Consider the following 13,495-nt stretch of genomic DNA (forward strand, 5'->3'; position numbering starts at 1 on the left):
CCTTTCCACAGATGAGTGTTTTCCTGTCACCGGGGGGCTGACCATGTCCCTGGGATCCCAGGGGTGTGCAGGCTGTGGACTGGTGCTACAACATGATGATGTTTTCCGTTTTGTTCTTTATCCTCTTCGTAATACTTCATTTGCCCTATGTCAGCCTTGGGGCACTGAGCAGAAATGTTGTGGCTATGGAGGTCTCATTCCTGAGTGGTAAAATCCGCTGATCTGTGTGCGAGGATGCAGCAGCTTTTGCAGCATGACAGACCTGCAAAGAGTCAAACCTCAGTGCTCATGACAGCTCTGACTCCAAACAAACACCCACATACCTGAGGTGGCTTGTCCCATTCCAGAGACGGTTTTGCTTCTCTCCTCCAGCCACCGAAGCAGCAGCTCTGCAGAAAGCCCAGGAGAAACAGAGACTCATCTCCCACCAGGGATCATCTGCTCCTCCTCTAGTAGCCTGGCAGAGACCTGCATTTAATCTTCCTCCTCCCTGACACCATCCTGGCAGCTCTCCCTGCCCGTGTCTTGTTTGGTCTCCAGGACACAGCTTGTTAGTAAGCCTGTACATCAGCCTTGTCTTCCTTGCTCCAGACTCCAGGCCCTCGGCAGCACCCAAGCTGCATGCAGTAGAGCAAACCCAATTGCTTTTGATGCCTCTCCATCCAGCCAGGGCTTCTACCTGATCCGTGGAGTGGCAGGGAGAATCAGTTAAAGTTATGAGTCTACTCATGTGTATGTGAGTCACGGGATGTGGACTCTCTTCTGCCACAGCTCCAGATGTAAGTGCACACATGCTTCGTGTTTGTGTTTGCCTCCTTAATGAATGTTACGTTCACTCAGTCCTAAGCTAATACAAACAAATGAGAGAAGATGAGCATCAATTTGTGAGTTAGAATAGGAGGCAAAGAGAATAAAACAAAAGCAGTTCATAGGCAGGAAATCAGAAAAATGTACTTGTGAAACCTTGAGCTTGCATAAATCATCTTGTGACTGAATGAACTGTCATGAAGGCTGACAGAAGCTCAATCCGCAAGTAGTTATCCCATGCTCAGGTATCAATTACAATTGCTAATTTTGAAACTGAAACCAGCTTGTGCTAACTGGGGACCAAGAATTAAACCGTCAAGAGCTAAACCATTAAATACATTTTCTGGTTGTTTTCACCAGGGATTTTGTGTTTGAATTGGCCAAAAATGCTGGGCCATAAAAGACATACAACTGCTGTAAGATAAAAGAAGAAATCACAAACACCAGCTTTCTTCTCATCTGGATCTGCTTGTAAAGGGAAATGGAAGACATTCCCACCCTACCTTCCACCATACATTTGCCACCAGTGACTGAATTACACTGGTGGGCTGGTGTGGACACTGATTCCATGGCGAAGGAGCTGCTGCCTTATACTGTCCCCAGGTAACAGTGGTGAGGCAATAGGGAGAGGAAAACATGAGATGCTGTTCGGGTCTCCAGCTCGTGAGATCCTGCATGTCATGAAGGCCCATGGCCCTGGCTTGAGCTTGTAAGTTTGCACGTCCTAGGCTGGGCTCCAGAGTGGGTCTCCCAAGGGCTGGGGTCTGGTGCTGCAGGGAGAGCCTGCTCACAAGGAAAACCAAGCACCAGATCCACCTCTTCCAGTATCTCTGCCCAAATGCCTTCTCCATCCCCTCCTTACTAATGGTCCCCCTGGGTAAGAGCGAACCTTCAGCTGGAGTCCAGGCTGGTCTCATCTGCACTTCTGGGGAGAAGGATGACTAATAGGTCAGGGAAGGCCATCAAATCGCTATTTTTAGGTGTTTTTCTGGGTTCTGACTTCAGCAAGCTGAGCTGTGTCAGTATCTCACTGCAGAGCCACTGGCTTGCCATACTCCACACCTCCTGGCTGGATTTCTAAGCGGGATGAAGGTGCTAAAAGGAGTGCAAGACAGACTGATGTATTGATTTCCCGACAAAACCAATCACAGGTCTATCCGTTCGTTGCCATTGTTTTCTTTCCTCGCCAGCCTCTGCTGCCCCGTTCCCACATGAGCATCTTTTGCCTGTTTTCAGCCAGCTGCAGACGTGAAGGCTTCAGAGAGTCTGTCACCACTCCTGAGAAGCTACACCAAAGTGTCTGAGCAACATGACTCATTCCTTCCCTGCAGGATCCATCGCTGAGGAACTGAGGGCTGACACTGGCCATGCCATTTCTCCGGCCCCAGGCACACACTAGAACCATCAGAGGGTCTCAGACCTCTCCTGCGGGTGTTGGTCCACAGTTGAAGGTGGAAGCATTGCACTTGCTGCCTGTTTGCTGTCAGTAGGAAAAGAGCACCAGCACAGCTCCAAGATTGGGAAGCTGTCCATGCGTGCAGACATCTGGTCCAGATTGCCACCTGGCAGGCAGGGCTGGAAGCCAGTGTAGCAGTCCAGTGTGACGGGCCAAAATAATCTGAAAGGTCAACCCCCACTTCCCTGCCACTATCTTGTGCCGACTTTTGTCACCTCTCTGGGGAATCCAAAGCTGCTGTGATCATTTTTTATGGTAGTATAGGTCCCATCTGTTCCTACCGAGGCTGGCCCCAGCTACGTAGGAGAAGTGGGACGGCTCCCCATCCCAAATCTGCAGCACAAGGAACCCAGACAGATGGCGTGGGGTTGAAAGACAGGGGTGAGTTGCCCAGAGTCTGCAGCAGAGATCAGTCCCAGGCCTCTCATTGACCCTTCATAGCTCTTCCACTTCTTATGGATACATCATACCCTGTTGATCCTTCTGCAGGACATTCATTACTCTAGACCATGGTCCTTCTTCCCCTCGCACTGCTCTCTGCTCCAAGGGGAGACTTGGCTGCTGGTTTCTGAAGTCCTGTGAGACAGGGACATGCCCACGCTGGGGTGGCATTGGTAGGGGCTGCAGTGGGCCACCCTGCCCTTCTTGCTGTCCTCCATGGCTGTGTATCCCCAGGCTTTGCTCCTCCTCATGGGGCAGCTGTCCTGTGGGCTTATCTATATACTTGCTGAAACCACAGCCCAGAAATTATGACCTGGCTTAAAAACACCCATCCATCTTCTGCTTCCTGCATGGCCAGCACGTGATGCTCCCGGGAATGGGTAAGGTTGTAGCAGCCACATGTGGACTAACCTGCCCCATATCGCACTGGGCTCTGGAGCGCTGGATGCAGCACATCCAGGTTCATTTCACCAAGGTCAAAGCATGCCCTCTTCTCCACACACACCAGCTATGGTGTCTTTCTGTCATCACTGATGGCACCAGATAGAAACCAGAGCTTTACACCACTGTGTTGCCAGCTGGGGATCAGGTCTAGAGCCAGGCTGAGCTCCAGACAAAGGGATCTTTGGAAACTGTGATGAGGACACTGGGAATTTGCTGAGAGGATGTGCACTGTCAAGCTCAAATTTCCACAAGGGTGATAGCTGCATTTCTTTCTCTTTATCCCATTGAGAATGAAGATGGAGATGTCTTATTTACCATTTTATGGAGCCTCAAGCACCTTGCAAGCACCACTGGAGGCATTCTCACCTTCCCTATAGGGGCTGAGACATACTCACCATCAAGGAGGCTGCAACTCATTCCAACTGTATGTGGAGAGCTGAAGACGAGCAGGCCAGCAGCAAGGCCAGCACTGCAATGCAGAGAGTGCTGGTGTTGGTCCCCAGCAGTCGGTGTCCATGTGGGATGCCTCGCTGCCTTGACCTGCTGAGTGTTTCACAGGGCCATGCTGGGCTGAGCTCATCCCTCTCAGAGCCCTGTCCTGCCATCAGTGGCCAATCGCGACAAATTCCCCATGCAAGACTGTTAACCTGGATAAACCCATGTAATTGCAGCGTGGCAGAAACAGTAATGCCAAACTGCACTGCAACGCTGGTAATTAAATATCTGTGCTGACCATGAAATACTGTGCTGACCCTGAGGTTCAGCTATGGGGAAAAGTTTCTTGACAGTTTTCTACTGCCACAGCACATCTTGGCCCTTTCTCTACTCAGCATCCAACAGGGTCCAAGCAGAGCCACAAGAAAAAACCCAGAAAAACTTTGCCAAGGCAATTCAGAGAAAGGGAACGTGGGACCTTGCACATCCCTGCACCTAGACAGGTGGAAAGCAGAGAAGTATAGCGGGCTGCAAGCACTTTGCCTCCTGGACTTGCTCCTCACCCTGCTGAGGAAGTTGCCTTGGCTCTGTAAAGCACCGTGGGGGCCACAGCCCTCCCAGCCCCTGGACCACACTCTCCAGAGGTGAATGCTGCTCACCCAGGACACGAACACCTCCCGAAAGTCCCTATTGAGTCTGTGCAAGCCCAACCACTTCCCCAGGCAGTGCCATGAGGGGTGTGCCAAGGTTTTTCGCGGAAAAGTGTGCTATGGACACATGTCCTCACAGACACAAGGAGTTAATGCTCCTTCCCATGGCCACTGTTCCAGGATGTCTGCAGGGTCAGGCCTTTCTGTTGCTTGCACGGAGCAGGGCATCCAGTTCCAGGGAGCAGCCCCTTCTCCATGATTTCTCAAACTCTACCAAACATTTTCTGGGCAACTTAACCCGTGTTACATTTAAAGGCTTTTCTTTATGTCCCTGAGGGTGAGAGACACTATGGGAGGGCAGACCCCACTACAAAAAACACGTCACCAGTAGCTGGAGCCTGCAGCACTCACCATCCTGTCCTTTCTACGGAGCTGCACAAACACAGCCTGAAAAAACAACTCCTTCCCCAATGAGCTGCTGATTTCAGGGAAAATAAAGTGAACGTAAGAAGAGAAAGCAGAGTGGGAAGGTGCCAGGATGCAGCAGGGTGTACACGGCCAGAAGAGTGGGCAGAGGCGGCAAGCGTCAGGAGTTTTGCATCTATAATGGGAAGAAGGGCTCAGAGCAGCAAGAGGTTTAAGGTGGATTTGCCTAGATGTTTTTTTATATAATGAGCTCCTCCAAAAAGAGCTTTTAAACTCAAAAGTAAAGTTTTACCTGAAGAGAAACAGGAACAAGTTACTTTTGAAAGTATGGGAACCTCAGCAGCAGCTGTGTCAGAACAAAAATGAAAGGGCATCATAAATAAACTTGCCCCTGCCCTGCACCCTCCCAGCAGGTCCTTTGCTCCAGGTTTCCTTCCACCCCAGCTCTGTGACTTTTAGGGGTTACAGCAGCTGTTCAAAGCCCCTCCAATGCCTGTGCTCATGTGCTCTCACCTGCTTCTTGCAGCTGTTCGCAGCTGTGCTGTGCCGTGCTGTGCTGTGCCATGCTGTGCTGTACCATGCTATGCCATGCTGTGCTGTGCTATGCCGTGCTGTGCTGTGCCATGCTATGCCATGCTGTGCTGTGCTGTGTCGTGCTGGCAGGGTGCACACTGTGGCAGACCCAAGCTGCCAACAAGAGACCAGTGGCCACCAGCCACTATCCTCCTGGAGATGTCAGCTACCAGACCATGGGCTTCATCGGTGACAGCAGACACGGCAGCACATCAAGAAAGCATCCAGAGAAAGCAAAAGTCCTCTTGCCAGGCTGACGTGACCACTGGGCTCCCAAGAAAAGGACTACATTATTTGAGAGAAACTCTGGCAAATACATTTTCCCTGTCTGTGCTCTCCAAAGCTGGTCTATTTGACCATCTGTCTCCCAGATCTTGTCTACAGGCAAGTGTTTGCAGTGGACTACAAAGAGTGTGTTCAGCTGAGCTGGTCATGTTTATTCTTTGCACCTGTCAGAAGCCTACTGAGGACCAGGATACCCAGAGCCTTTAGGTGCACCTGTGTTATTGAAGTCTAATTCCCTTTCCATCTACAGTGCTATTTGTGTGTCCTAACAGCATCACCAATAAAAGATCAAACATTTCAGGACAAAACCCCCTACAGTCAAAGCAAAAAGCAGCAAAACACACCCATCTTTGTGACAATCAGGCAAAAGGTTTGGGTCCCTGCACCCCAAGATCAGCAACCCTGTGTCCCCAGGGGAAATCTCAGCACTTCCTACCCCCAGCATGGACACGCAGCTCCCAGGAATGGGGATCAGGATGGGCTGGACACGCTGGGGAAGGGCAATTCCCTACACAGAGATGAGGGGTCTGTGCCAGGAGAGGTTACCCTCATAGCCACAACTGCAGCAGAAGCTACGGATTAGACCAAGCACAAGTGCTTGCTCCAAAGAGTCCCTGGGCCCTCCTCGGGGTTGGAAATGGGATCTCCTCCTCCCCACACTCCCCTAATTTTGTTGCTGAGCTCCTCGTGTGCATGACCCAGGCTGCCCAGCATCACCCACCTCGCCCCAGAGCTGCAGGGTTCAGCAGTCCCAGCATCCTTCCTCCCCAGGGCCAAGGATTCCCGCATGGATTTTGCTGCTAATGTACACCCAGTGTAACAGGCACAATATAAACAGGCATCTCCACCTGTCAAGACTGTCATTTGCTTGCTGGGGCTTTTCTGTTTGGTGAGTCTCCTTCTCCCTTCCTCAGGAGACCCCAATTAGATCCTATCACTGTCTGGCAGTGGTGAGGACCTATGTGTGAAGGAAAGGGCTGGATGGCTGTGGCAGGACTCAGAGCTGCTGAAGGAGGACACCTCAGGGACTGGAGACATGAAAGCTGCCAGCCCTCCGGCTTCTTGCACTGACACTGTAATTGAGGTCTGCAAAGCCACCCAGCAAGTGGCAGCCGAAAGCTCCATTCCCCACAGAAAGCAACTCTCCACAGCTGCCCACACACAAATCCAAAGGCTGCTGAGCTGCCCAGGCAGGACAGGCATGCTGTAATTGTCACAGCGCACTGAATAAAAAGAAGGGTCAGCCAGAGATGGGCTATAATATCTGCAGAGTGCACATGGGCTTATAAGGGAGGAGATGCTCCAGCACTTGTACACAGCGGCCAGCATGCAGGTGTCTGTGAGACAGGGCAGGGACAACCCCTGAAACCCCACGAAGGAGATGCTATGCCTTCAGACCTCCCTCCCAGCCATCCCAGGCTGGATGATGGATGTAGAGATCTCAGTCCTTCTGATGCAGCCTGTCCTTGGCACCCTCTTCTACTGGAGCTGAAAGCTGCACATGCCCTGGCCATGAGACACCAACAGCCAGTGCTTTCATTGCTCATTTCAAATGAAAACATGAAAAAGGCTTCTCCCCCTGACCTGAGGTCTGCACCTGTGCTGGGAAGTTACATGAGGGCTGGTGTGCCCCCAAGAGCCTGCTGGAGAAGGGCTTTCCCCATCATTGCTCCAAACTCCTGGTCCCACCAGTGATCACTGAAAGCTAGAGGCTCCCAAATCCTACCCAGGACTAATACAAATTTGTTTGTTAGGACATTGCATCGTGCACTTTCAGCTTCAAGAAAACCTCAGGGAATGCAGATGTGCTGCTGGGCAGTGTGTAGGTGTGCTCCCAGTCCCACAGGACTCTGTGCAGGAGCAAACTGCCCTCCCCAGCTGAGCAAAACATGAATACACCACAATGGCAGTTCAGCTGAATTCACTAATGCTCCTTTTACCTGGACTTGTGAGAACCACCTCAGGTCATTCCCTGAACCCATATTTCCCAATTGCTATTGGCCAAGAAGCAATTGCCAGCAGCTGAGGAGAAATGGTCTCTGATACTGGCAGCAGACATTGCTCTTCTGTCTTCCCTTCCCTTAGCTGTGTCTCACCATTTATTTGGGAGCATTTCATGCTTCAACGAAGGGCATTTTATCCTGAAACAGTCACTCTCTCCTATACTTCAAAAATTAATATAAACAGCAGCAAGACATGTTATTGACCATGCTGAAGGAGGGTGGAGGAACTCTGGGGGCAGAGTTGCTGGATGGTGCAGGTGGACAGAGAGACCCTGTGGTTACTCTGTAAGTACAACACTGGGGATAGGGAATGGCAGTGCTGTTCCACAGGGGGTTTCAGTCTTTCCATCTCGTTCTGGGAGAGAGTAAAGCTCTCTGAAGGGGGCTGTGGTAGGGGCTGTTGGAGCTGTGTGCCCTGGAAGCTGAGGGCATGTTCTGGAACTCCTCATGTCCTTTCACCCTGGGGCAGGGGGAGCAGGAAAGTGCTCCTGGAGGACACAGAGCCATTCACAGGAGGATTTCCCTCCCTGTGTGCAGTTTGGGAGGCCAAACCCTGCCTTGTGAGAACACTTCTGGCTGGCAGTGGCATTCATGCACGATTCCTCATTGGCTCCAGGTGATCTCTGCATGCAGATCTCTTGATTCTGCTCGTGGCACAGCCAGGAGTCAGAGTTCCCACTCCCACCCAGAGTGGGAACGGCCTTTCTCCACTCCATATTAACAAATGATTAGGGAGTGTCTCCTGGTGCCTTTCAGGTCACACTGGGTGACACTGAGCAGATGGACAGGACAGGTGGCAGGACTCAGGTGGGGGGTTCCTTCACTAGCCCCAGTCTTCTGTATTGCCCCTCTTCAAAATTAGCATGGGTTTAAATCGAGGTCAGCCTCCCGCAAGCCACCGGTATGCCAGGCTGATGGCAAGGGACATCTCCAGCCTCAGAGCCACCACCACGGAGCACCAGCTGCCTCCACAGCTGCCCTGGTCACTGGAGGGGACCCCTGGCCAGGTCTCACTTGGATGAGCACCCTGGGGAAGCTTGCTGCCTGCCCTCCCAGGAGGAGAGGAAGCTGGAGCCAGGGGGAGGAGGAGCGAGCCCAAAGCAGGGGGGCAGGATTTTGGCAGGCGGGAGGCAAGCACTGGAGCTGGAGGCAAACAGGCAGGAGCGAGCGGGCCAAGGGGAAAGAGAGCCCAAAGCAAGGCAGAGTGCCTGGCATCAGCAGCACTGAGGTGGTGGCAGGTGATGAGAATTATTTTCCTTTCCTCTTTTGGGCCAAATCCTTTCCCAAGCAGTGATGCACAGCATTTCCAGAGTGATTGCACAGTGACACCCAGAGGAAAGGCCCTGAAGGTTGTCACCGTCACACCCAGCCACGGTGCCTGGACAGAGATGATGGGGATGCCCACCTAGAGAAGCTCTGCAGAGGGACAGAGGGTCAACTTCAGAGGCAAAGGCTCCCCTTCTGTAGTCTGCTTTTATGGTGGACATTTCTCACATGAAGAGAATAAATAATTCATTTCTGTTCTAGAAATGTGTATTTCAATATCAAAAAGTAACACTATTTATTTCCAGGAGAGGAAGTTACCCCCTGGGCCCTATAAATATTTATATAAAGCCAGACAAAAAATATGTTGGTAATTCAGTGTGTCTTTAAAATATATGTTGCATATAAACTAGCCCATATTTAATTAAACATATTGCTGCATTGCACATGGCTGCTGCTCAGCCATTTACAGTCACAACAATATGTTAAAAGTTTTGATTAGAAGGACTAAAGCCACTGAATATAAATGTCAAGTCACGCTTTGGCAGAGAGGGACTTTGCTCTGGACCCCTCACCAGCTCTTTACAGACAACTTTTTCCCCACACTAGTGTGACTCAAGCTGGGGCAGAGCTGATGGACGCAGGTCCTGCGTGTTTTGGGATGAGCCATGGGTCCACCCCACCTGCTTGGGCTCCTCTGCTCCACGTAGCCTGTGCTCCATAGGGCTTGCTGGGATGTTTTCCCACTTGGAGGAGATGCTGCCATGCAGAGGCAGCTCAGCACGGTGCACACAGCACCTCTGCCCCGATGGGCGCTGCTGCAAGGTGCTGGGGCACCAATGCCACAGCAAGAATCTGCCCAGAGCAGCCATGCCGTGGCAATGGGACAATTCACGACTTACTGTCCAAAAGCAGGGTCTCAAGCTGTGGGACTTGTTCCCTCTCATGCAGGTATCCTCAGTCCTGTCCTTAGTGGGCTGCTCGTGCTGCGAACCCCACGCAGCTTCGGGACGCGGCACACACGCAGGTGTGTGTATAACCCTCTGTAACCTTGTTACATTAACTCACAGAAACCTTGTAACTATTCCTTTTCTTTCTGAGGAAAAGACGCCCTGTAACTAGAGCAGGTGGGTGCGGGCAAGGGAATGGGTCGAACCTTTGACCAGCTGGATACCGGGGCATGTGCAAAGCACCCCCCACACAAATAAATGTGAGTCTCTGGGATTCTCCCCTGACTGATCTGGCAATATTTCCACGAGGACGTTTGTGGAGTCAACACCCTTTGACAGCCTTGAATAGCCCCCCACACCCCATCCTTGGCAAAACAAAGGACTCATTAACAGTATATGTTATGCCTTAAACAGCTGGGGTTTGCAACTTTGGACAGGAAAAGATAGGTGGCTGTGAAGGCAGCCAGGTCTTTGAAAAACAAAGGCCTACATTTTTGAGATAAAGACAATTACGATCAAGGTCTCAGTCCTCATTCCTGGTTAACTGAGATGACCAAGGTGGGTCACCTCATGGACAATCAACTGCTAGGAGAAATCACAAACCACCAGCTACCCCTAATGGACAGACAACTCACTTTTGCTCAGCATTGTGACCATTCCTCTAATTTTTCAACCACCAACTCAATTCTGGAACAACCTTCTTAATTAGCATAAAGAGCGAGCAGAAGGAGGAGACAAGCCGCCCTCTCCTATCTTGCATGCAAATGGATTGGGTTATAAAACTTCCTCACTTGGCACGTTTTTGGGTCTGTTTTTTGTCTTTGTGTGTGTGTTGTGCAGCATTAACGAAGTTTTGTACCCATCACTAGCTGGAACAATAGAGTGGTGAGATCTTACCTTTCTTCTGATATCTTGACCTATCTGTCTCCTTTTCCTCTCTTTCTCATTTTGTTCTGGGCACATAAGAGTAATATCTTGAGGGTTTTGTTAAAGTCTTGCTAACTTTTATGGTAGAGTTACCAACTTTTGCCAAGCCTATATTCACTGTAATTCCACTGAGTGGTTTCTAGTAAATTCATTATTTAATTGAACCTTTTGGGTGATTGTCTTCACTTTGGGTTACCATACAGAGTTAACCATTGCCCTCACCCCACCAGTGTGGGACAGGACAACCCTTCAGGCCGCCTGGTCCAGGAGCTTTATTGTCGAGGCTTACTTCACTTCAGATCTTGATTCAGAACCTTGTTTAGCAACACATCACTGCAGCTGCACAAGTAACAGGGAACATCTCCAACTGGTGGAACACTGAGGAGCTGAGCCAAAGTCCCACCACTTTAACCTCCCATCCTGAAGGTGCCAGGCAGACATGGAGTCACCAGAAATGGTGAGAAAGCTGCAGCAGGAGCATGTCAAATAATCTGTTCTCCTCCTCCTCTGCTCTGCCCTGGGGAGACCACACCTGGAATCTTGTGTCCAGTTGTGGCCCCTCAGTTCCAGCAGGACAGGGAACTGCTGGAGAGAGTCCAGCGCAGCCACCAAGATGCTGAAGAGAGTGGAGCATCTCCCGTGTGAGGAAAGGCTGAGGGAGCTGGGGCTCTGGAGCTGGACAAGAGGACACTGAGGGGGGACTCATTCCTGGGGATCAATATGGAAAGGGGGAGTGTCAGGAGGATGGAGCCAGGCTCTTCTGGGTGACAACCAGTGACAGGACAAGGGCCAATGGGTGCAAACTGGAACATAGGAGGTTCCACTTAAATTTGAGAAGAAACTTTTTTGGGGTGAGGGTGGCAGAGCCTGGCCCAGGCTGCCCAGGGAGGTTGTGGAGTCTCCTTCTGTGCAGACATTCCAACCCGCCTGGACACCTTCCTGTGTAACCTCATCTGGGTGTTCCTGCTCCATGGGGGGATTGCACTGGATGAGCTTTCCAGGTTCCTTCAAACCCCTGACATTCTGGGATTCTGTGATTCCCAGCTGTGTCCTTCTCATGAGCTTTAGCAGTATCCAGTCTAAAAGCTAAAGCCTCCCAGGGTACTGGTTATCATTTGATCTGGGAATCTAATTATTTTTTCAACTACCCCTGTGCTGGCCCTTGTTTTGGTTCTCAGGCAACAAGTGCCACACCGGGGCGCAGCAGGGACATTGTTTTCACATGCTGAGTGACATGCACAGGACACCGATGTGCTCTCCCCCATCTCGGGTATGGACCCACTCTGATTCTCCCAGTGCCCATGGGTGCACCTCCTACCATACCACTGTCAAGCCACCACCCACCACAGGCTTTTAAACTGGTAGAAATCTTCAAAATATCTATTGGCACAGAAAAAAATCTCATTTCATTTGCAAGAGTAAATTATCTTAAGGATGAGATAGAGAACAAACACAAAAGTCACTGTGGAGAGTGACGTGCACTGCCGGAATGCTTGGAGCCCTCTGCTTCAGCGAAAGAAAAGGACAAGTAATTCCAAGTACGCAGCAACATACATCCACAAAGACTCTGCACAGGTGACCCACATATCAGGACTCATTCAAAAATCATGGGTATTCACACAGTGTCAAAGTATCATTTCCATAAAGACACAAACACCTACAGTGTACCTATTAGAAGAACCGTGTTCCTTTGCTCTGTAGATTGAATTTTGCCTGTGGATTTTGTCACATAATTATTATTTTGCGCTGGTTTATTTAAGCGTTTACTCATCACTGCCAACACACCAAATAACGAGTTCTGTGTAACCAAAGATTAAATAGCAACATGCTGCAAAATACAGGGAATAAAATATAGTTGAGCTTTGCAAAGTTTTTAATTAACAATCTGATACTGAATAGTGGGAGGTTTCCCAGGCACAGGTGAGTGTTGCACAGGACGATTTTCATTCTTAAGGGCAACCTTATGCCTCCTTGTTAAGATAGGTGAGAAGAGTTCCTTGCATCCCTGTTGGAGCCACACGACCATCCCGTTTCTGTTGGGAGTGAGACCAGATGGGTGCCACAGGGACTGTGTACAACAGGGACAAAACAGCCCAGCACTGGGGGCCTGCGTTGTTAAAAGCCCTTGGAAAGAGGGCAATTGCTTCCTCTGCACAGAGGAGAATTTAAAGCGTTGCCCTTGCCTGGCACCCAGGGCGCAGCCCACTGTTCTGCTGTCCCTTGCGCAGAGGCTGGTGGCACCAGCGATGCAGAGCCCCCTCCCACTAAGACCCCAGGGTCACACACCGAATCACAGAATCCCAGAGTGTCAGGGGTTGGAAGGGACCTGGAAAGCTCATCCAGTGCAATCCCCCCATGGAGCAGGAACACCCAGATGAGGTTACACAGGAAGGTGTCCAGGCGGGTTGGAATGTCTGCACAGAAGGAGACTCCACAACCCCCCTGGGCAGCCTGGGCCAGGCTCTGACACCCTCACCCCCAACAAGTTTCTTCTCAGATTTAAGTGGAACATCCTGTGTTCCAGTTTGCACCCATTGGCCCTTGTCCTGTCACTGGTTGTCACCCAGAAGAGCCTGGCTCCATCCTCCTGACACTCCCCCTTTCCATATTGATCCCCAGGAATGAGTCCCCCCTCAGTGTCCTCTTGTCCAGCTCCAGAGCCCCAGCTCCCTCAGCCTTTCCTCACACGGGAGATGCTCCACTCCCTTCAGCATCTTGGTGGCTGCGCTGGACTCTCTCCAGCAGTTCCCTGTCCTGCTGGAACTGAGGGGCCGGAACTCCCCAGGGCCCAGCGATGGCCAGCCCTGCAGAAACCTGTCCTCCAGCACTGGGGCA

The sequence above is a fragment of the Nesoenas mayeri genome, assembly GCF_963082525.1.
Source record: "Nesoenas mayeri genome assembly, chromosome: 13".
NCBI lineage: Eukaryota > Metazoa > Chordata > Aves > Columbiformes > Columbidae > Nesoenas > Nesoenas mayeri.